Below are 7,680 nucleotides of genomic sequence, written 5' to 3'. Positions count from 1 at the left end.
CACACATTTTGCTGTATTGCCACAACATGATTCTCTGGAGCAGTTTCTAAAGAAGACGGCGTACGTGTGGGATCCTCCCGCTCCCACCAGCCGAAGCCGGCAGCAGGATGCCATGGGAACCTCTGCCGCTTCCCGAAGCTCCAGGGATGAGAGGGGCAGCTCAGTACACGGCTCCCATGGCTCGTTTCAAAAACTGGCTGCAACCCCAGGCAGGCAGCTTGGCTCTGCTCCCCTTACGCTCCGCTCACAGCAAAGCAGCTTTTTCTAACCCAGACTCCTGCAGCCGTACTTTCTAATCAAAGGTGAGACCGAAGCGCACACCAGCGGCACTGTATGACGGTTCCAGGATGCCCAAAACACTCTGCCCAAGCCCAACCTGCTGCTAAAAAGAAAACTGACTCGTGCTGCGAGATGCACTGATTTCTGTTTGTTCATCTACAAGCACCGACATCAACAAAACGCCGTTCAGGGAAAGGACACTCACACATCAGACCTTCCCAGTTTATTTCAAAAATTCTATCTGTCCATTTTTCCAGGGTTTTCCCCCAAGCACTCAATACAATATCCCTAATGGAAAGGCTCCATTTCCCATAGGGCTGTCAGTCGGTGTTAGGAAGGAGTTTATAGGGGTTTAGGGAGAGATCTCTTTGCTCAAAAAGCCACTTGGATGTGGTAATTTTCTGCAAGGAAAATGCCATAATGTGGTTTGCTGTGACAGTCCCTGCTGAAGTGACTTATCAGCAAATAAAGGCTACAGTGTTTTGATAAGAATCCATGTGGTGTTGGTTTGCAGAATAGGAGCCAAAGGAGTCACGCACGGAAAGCTAATAGGAGGTTTGTTCCCAAAATACTCACAAATGGACATTTACTTAGCTGAGAATTATACGCCGAGTTCTGGAAAGGTTAGGCGCGTTTAGGGAGTTCCTAAGCTCTCTGCAGCTTGTCTCCTGCAGGCTGCTATCGCGGAGAGAAGCTGAGAGCGTGCAGCTGCTGACGTCAATGGGGTAAATAATACCGTGTACTGCAATCACCTGGGTCCGCGCTGCCCTTTCCCGGAGCCTGCGGAGCACGCTGCGCCGCGAACAGCCCGGGAAGCCCAGGGGGCTGCCTGCATGGCAAATGCTACATCAGCTCAAGTAAATATTCTCCAGGACCACCACCACTCCGCCCACAAAAAATTAAAAAAAAAAAACAAAACAAAAAAAGAAAACAAAAAACCCCACACAAAACATGTAGCTCCCCAGGGCTCTCTCCTGCTCTGAAAGCACGGTATACAGCACCATTGCTCAATTCAAGAGCTGGGTGCTGTGATACACAGATGCCAAATAGCAAAACCTCTCCAAAGGGAGCAAATGCAACCTCCCTCGACCCCAGGACAGGCTGTTCCCTCTGCCGGTAACGGCTCCCATCTCAGCTGCTTGGAGAGGCCGCTTTGCTGCTGGTCTGGGGAACTGGGAATTAGATGGCCACAAAGCACCGGAGCTCCTTTCTATGGCTCTGCGAGACCTGGGGTCCTCTCCTTCAGCCACCGGCCCACCGCACCTGGTCTGCACGAGGGACTCGCACCAACCCCAGCGAACTGCACAGCAGTGCTGGGCAGAAAATACCGCCAGGGTCCCAGACCTCAGCACCCAGAAAATACCGCCAGGGTCCCAGACCTCAGCACCCAGAAAATACCGCCAGGGTCCCAGACCTCAGCACCCAGAAAACGGTGGGTACAGTAACAGCAGATACGCAGGCAAGTAACTCCTTAAATACCTATAAAAGGCAGGATCCTCCCCACCTCCACTCAGAAAACAGTGCCAAAGCTGGCAAGTGAGTGCACAGCACCTCCCAAACCCTAGCCCAGCACCCTAACCACGCTGCTCCTGCAGCAAGCTGGGTCTGCCACCTCCAGAGCAGGCAGAAAAGGAGCTAAACCCCGCAGTCCTGCCTGCCAGAATTCCCAGCAGTCCTGCCTGCCAGAATCCCGGCACGCACCCCAGCCATGCCGACCGTAAGCTCCAAGTGTCTGGAGTGAAAAGGGGACCAACAACCAGAACCACCACGCAGAAAACCTCCTTCCCTGCACACACTGGCTATGAGCAAAAGCAGGACGTTATTATTAATGCAGCAAATTAGTGGTTGAGTCTCGTTAGCGCTGCTGACATCACTGCAGCTGCATTAAAGGCTGCTGGAGAGGTATGAATTATTCACACTAATCAGGGCGCTGACAGCGGGATGTGGGGGCACAGCCAGGGCAGTGGCGCAGCTCCCTGCCTGCAGCACCTTGTCATGACTGGAGGCCAGCTGCTCTCCTTGCTTGAGGAGCGTTTCCTTGGAGCTGTTGCCATGTCAACACATCTGTCTAGGCCATCCTACTCGTCAAAAGTTTAAAGTAATTTAGCACAGAAAGCCATGGAAGGTTCTGAAGTGCTTTAACCCTTTTCAAGCACGTCATCCGCAGGAAGGTGGCTGGAGCAGAGGCAAGCCAGAGGGAATGCACAGGGCTGCTGCTGACAATAGCAATAGCTGCCAAAAACACACACACAAACCAAAACCAAGCAAACAACAAAGGCACGCACACACAGGATTCCCAAAAACCCAACAGCTCTGCACGAGGAGTCCTGGTCCGGCAGCAATGGCCTAGAGCCCGAGGCACTGGGGCACAAATCCGACAGCCTTGTCCCAGCAAATGGGTCCTGCTCAGATAAACAGCAAGCTTGCAGAGGGGCACATTCTGCTCATCCTGCTCTCAAACTGAAGAATAACATCCCCACAGCCAGCACACCTGCACACAGACCTCACCACCGGGAGTTACTGCTACAAGGAGTAGCAGCTTGGGATTCCCCATTTCCAGCCCCAAGGAAAATCAGCCTTTTCCAACAGACACAGCGGATCACCCAGGGTCCCTGAGCACCCCCAAGATGATGCTGTGGTATCCAGACCCTCACCCCCTGCTCTGACAGAGCCCAGCCCAGCAGCCTGCGGTGGGCTCCTGGGCTGGGCAGGGGGCTGGGACAAGTCAAACCGAACGCTGGCTCCCGAGCCGAGCACACGCACCCGTGGGACCCTCTTGACAGACTGCACCGTCCTGAGGTGTAAGGAATGAAGCTGGGTTAATTAACATTGATAATATCCAGCTGTGGGCTGGCTTCAGGGGCGGCGGGTTGGCCGGTGTAGACAAGGTGCAGCTGTGGCTGTTCTGTTAAGAGGTTGGGCAGCCAAGGAAGAGGGAGAAGCAAGAGAGGGGGCCCTGGATGAGTTGAGGCGAGGAGAAGGCAGCAGAGGGACTGGCACAAAGACCGTGCTGGTATGACACAGTAAAAGACCTCGTTGCAGCCGGCTGGTTTGGAGAGGGCTGCGACGCTGAGGGAGCAGCTGTACCTGGCACTGAAGTGACCAGGCTCCTCCCAAGCCCACCAGGACAAGTTAACCCTGGGGGTGTACAGCCACGTCTGCGAGAAGTCAAAACGCAGTTACCGTTTCCCCAGGAAGCCTCTAGCAAGAGTGCGAGCAAGCAAAACCCAGCCCAGATGCCACGGGGCCAGAGGGCTGGCTGTCCCCTCGACCCCGCAGGTTGCCACACGTGGCTGCAGTGGCCAGCTCCCCTGCCCCCCCAGTGCCACACGGCTGTAACCTCCAGCCCTTCCAGTTTAACCCAGGCCCCCCACCCTCTAACTCCAAAGACACTCTTGTGGCCCCAAGCACTTCACCTTAACTTATTAATGTTTATTTAAAGTAATCCTATATTTGAAGAAAGGCCAGAGCTCCGACTCAGTACTGCCAGTCTTAACTGATCAGATGTTTCTCAGTTCTCCACAACTATTTAGCCTAAATATTGATGAACAACAACTAACTGCGGCACCTGACACTCCACAGAGCGAGACGGACTCGGAAAGCAAACGCTGCAAGCGCCATCCGCTTCGGCGGAAGCGGTTACAAGGACAACAGGGATTTTGGAGCAGGCTTTCCGAAATCACCCTCACGTAAGCTCACACAACCTGCTTCACAGAGCTGACACAGGCAGCCCGAGCTCCAAGAAGCCCCACTAACTCCCTCCTCACCTGCTCGGATTATAGGACTTGATCAAGATAAACACACACACAAACACGGCAGCAGCAAAACCCGAGGGTTCCTAAGCAGCTCGTACATGTATTACCCTTGACTCAGAACTGGAGGCTGAGCAAAAAGTACAAAGTGCAAGAAATACCCATGCATTTTTGTTTTATTTTGAACATGTTGCCTAAAGCCCTGGCATGACATATCCAGATTTTTGTCTTTCCCTGGGGTATTCGTCCCTGAATACCAGTCTTTAAAAGGGCTGATTTTTATATCAACAGTTCTTAGAAGCCACAATGGCAATTATTTTTATTTTTTTTTTCTCCAAAAGACTTAATTGTAAACTGCCTAAAAATAAGCCTGGAAAAACTCCGAGGGGAAAGCAACGTCAGCTTCTGGCAGCTTTATTACAGCACTCTTTGTACTGCGTGGCCTCCATTGTTCCTAGCTGGGTCACTGGGGGATGGGGGAAACCTGCCTTAGGAGCCAAGAGCCCCCCTGCAGCCCCCAGCCACTCAGAGAGACGCTGTTATAAAGCCACAAACAGGAGCAGCCACACATCTCACCTGGTGACCAGAAGAACCTACGCTTAGTAGCTGCTTTCCACAGCAGCCCTCACCTCTGAAGTCAAGTCATCAATGTAAACAAGGGCATCCTATTTTCCCTGAACAGGGAGCAGGTATCCCTGTCTGTAGGATTCCAGGAACCAGCTCCTACGAAAGGCTAGAAGCCGCCCAGGGCAGGGACTCTGCAGCCCGTACAGCACCCAACAAAGCCATGTTACAAACCGCGTGCAGAAACACAGCACCAGCACCACAGGCTGTGGTTACAGGGAGCCACGATCCTTCTGCCGGGCACAGCCACCTCTCACACAGCACGTGCTCGACACAGACTCAGCCCACGAGGCTCCCTGCAGCCAGGGAGGCAGCTCCCACCGTCCTTCCCACACACCAGCCCTCAAGCAGCAACCTGCAGCAACCTGCATCAACCAGCTGAGCATCCTTCGTGCCTTCGGAACCCCATCAACCCGCTGAGCATCCTTTGTGCCTTCGGAACCCTCCAGCACACCTTGGCTGCCCTGCCCTGCCCTCCCCAGCCAGTGAGCCTCCTCCTCCTCCCAACACACCTCCATCTGCTCCTCCCGTCGTACCTCCATGCTCCCAGCAAACCCACGCAGCACACACCACCACAGGCTCTGTCTGCATCCCACTCAGTCGGGGAGAAACTTCTGGAGTGTTCTCAATGCCACCCAGATGGTGGTAGCCAGGGCTCGTTAGCAGTAGCCAGGCAGGCGCAGGTGCTCCAGAAGCTCCCAGTGAGGACAGAGGGCTGCACTACCCACCTGCCATGCTCTGGATGCTGTGCATGGCCTGGCTGCTCCACACCTGCACCAGTTTCCATGTCCTGATAGTGGTGGTCTGGTGCAAAAGCCCCTGGGGTGAGGCTGACACGATGCAAACCAAACATCAGTTTTAGCAAGCACGAAGCAGAGCACCAAGGGAAAAGACAATGCAATGCACGTAAAAAGCTCTTTTGTATTAGTAAATGCCCTTGTCTGGGGAGAGCATTCCTCACAGGGGATGCTGGCCGCTAGGGTTTGGTTTATAAAATAGGAAAAAGTCAGGATGTTGCCCTCACAGGCACTGCTCCTGTGCAAATTCCCATTAACCCCAGGACCTGGGTCACACTGGGCTTCTCCCAACAGCACAGAACACACTCTTCTAGCGCTCTACAAACATTGCATTTTTTCCAGAGTGAAGACAGCGTGTGAGGGGTTAACAGGCGAGCACACCAACTCGGGCTGTATCTAAACAGAAAGAAAAATGGCCAAAATGTTTCTTAAGAGGAAAGGCAGCTGATGGCCCCATAGCATCCGATCTCCTGCTGCCAAGGGGCAGTCCAGGCACCGGGGTGCTGGGAGCCAGGATCTGCTGCTGCATTTCGGGTTTAGCGGTGCCCTTCTCCCTAGTTGTGCAGTCGGTCCCAGTCACAAGGCAGGGGAGGCCAAGAGGTTTGCTGGGAGGGACCTGCTCTGTCAGAGGGAATTTTGGAGACAGCACTACCAGGTCTGCAGTCTCAAAGGCTAGAAATTCTCTGTAAAGGAAAAAGGAAAAAAAAATTTTTTTTTGAAAACACAAAGCAACACTCCCTATTTTATAACTAAAGAAAATATCCAAAACCTTAACGCCAGCTCTCAATGGTTTTAAATACATAACTGGGAAAAACTGGACTTTTCTAACCGGATTGCGAGGATAAGGCCTTTGTCACCGGTGACAATAACATATGAAGGTTAACATAACTCCCGGCACCAAGGGCATTGCCAAGGTCAGGCAAAAATACTCAACAAGTGAGATGGTGGGTACATTTAGCAGAGTCATAGATTCCCCACTGCTGCACAGCACTTTGATCTGGCTTAGCCACACATTTCTGAGGGTTTCCCTGGAGAAGGACCACCGGTCCCCCCGGCATCCAGCAAGGAAGGCGCATGTGAACCGCGTGCTCTGACACAGGGACACTTGAAGGATGAACTTGCCAGTTCCCAACAGAGAAAAACCGCCACTGGCTGAAGGGCAAATCGCTTTCTGGGGATTTCTGGAAAGCTGCGGAACCCAATGTTCAATGGCTCAACTGGGAATTACCCTGTAATTCCAGCTTTTCACGGGTGTACAGGCGATACCTTTCGCTTGCTGTACGAGTGTCCCCTCTCGTGGAGCCAGCACAGTCACACCTGGAAGCCTGTTCCTTAGGGAACACAGGCACAAAGCACCAGTCCGAACAGGGAAGAGCAACCCAAAAGGATAAGCCCATTAAAACTTGAGTTTTCCAGCTCTGGAAAGCAAGATCTCTGCCTGCTCTGCCCATAGGCAGAAAGAAGCTTTTTCAAATTGCTCATCCTTGATTAATTTCATTTTTAAATGCTGTTTGCAAAAGATGTCCATCATGCAATCATGCAATCTGCTTTAACACAGATCCTTCACCACGCACTTGCTCCGTGGATGTTGTCACTGCCCAGCAGCAGCATCAACGACACGTAGACAAGGCAGCCTCTACCATAAACACGCCTGGTTTCCCTTTCCATGCTGAATGACTTGTATCTGTTGCACCTTCCAGGAAACCAATCAGTTAGTGGCTATTAAGAATATTCATCTAAATCAAGTGATCGCAGCAGCTTAAATACACTCCTTTAGAGGCAGAACACAAGCTCAAGTCCTCAGCAGCAGAGCTCTGCCTCCACTGAAGTCAGGCAAAAACTCTAATTTTAGTGTTCAAGGATTCCGTGTTTTGCCTTTAGGGAAGTGCAGACTTTGGAAGCGGGGCTGTTCCAAGAGCACGTGCCATTTTGCCAGAAAGGAAGGAGCATAAAAACTGGATAAAAAGCTTAACGATTTTTTTTCTTTACTGTTGCTCAGCAAAGCCAAGGCAAGAAGAAGAGAACTGATGCAAAGCAAGCACAGGGGTGTTTGCAGGAGCTGGGGCAGAGACCGGTGAAGGATCCCACAGCAGGATCCAGCTCAGCATCTCCCTCCTCACCCACGGCAGGCTGGGGGGTGCAAGGGCAGTTTTCTGAGGTGCCTTCTGTACAAACCCGAGAAGCTTCCATGAAAAACGTGACGTTCCGCAAAAAAAATGTGGACAGGG

Source organism: Falco naumanni, chromosome 16, assembly GCF_017639655.2.
Source record: "Falco naumanni isolate bFalNau1 chromosome 16, bFalNau1.pat, whole genome shotgun sequence".
Lineage (NCBI taxonomy): Eukaryota > Metazoa > Chordata > Aves > Falconiformes > Falconidae > Falco > Falco naumanni.
The sequence above is the reverse complement of the archived record's forward strand: the minus strand, read 5'-3'. Positions refer to the sequence as shown.